The sequence below is a fragment of the Octopus bimaculoides genome, chromosome 3 (assembly GCF_001194135.2).
Source record: "Octopus bimaculoides isolate UCB-OBI-ISO-001 chromosome 3, ASM119413v2, whole genome shotgun sequence".
Classification (NCBI taxonomy): Eukaryota; Metazoa; Mollusca; class Cephalopoda; order Octopoda; family Octopodidae; genus Octopus; species Octopus bimaculoides.
The window spans coordinates 3,379,350-3,379,852 of record NC_068983.1 but is presented as its reverse complement, the minus strand read 5'-3'; positions in this window follow the sequence as shown (position 1 = coordinate 3,379,852).

The following is a 503-nucleotide window of genomic DNA, read 5'->3' as shown; positions in this document are numbered from 1 at the left end:
ATTGATCAACAACAATTAACTTACATCAATTATTTTTAATTCAATACAAATAGACTGTGTCCCATCAATAGGTAATTATACCGGTAGTATAATGGATACTTTTATCCCTTAGACGGTTATTCCAACCTCTAACTCTACTAACCTTATATATATATATATATGTGTGTGTGTGTGTGAGTTAACTGCAAAAATCTAGTGTTGGATTCGGAAGAGAACGTTCTTTGTTATTTTGAGTGTGTGTGTGGTGAATTTTTGCAGGCTTGGTTAGAAGGAGAAAAAAAAAAAGAAAAGAAAGAAAAACAGGAAGAAAAGAAGGACAGACATGAAAGTCAGAAGGAGAAAAGAACAGAGAAAAAGGAGTTTTTTTCTGAGCCGGTTGGAATTGTATTGCATTCTTTGGTCAGTTGTCGGCTGTAAAAAGGGGTGTTTTCTGGGATGGTTACGTTGACAATTAAAAAGGTCAATTGTTATATATATATATATATATATATATATATATATAT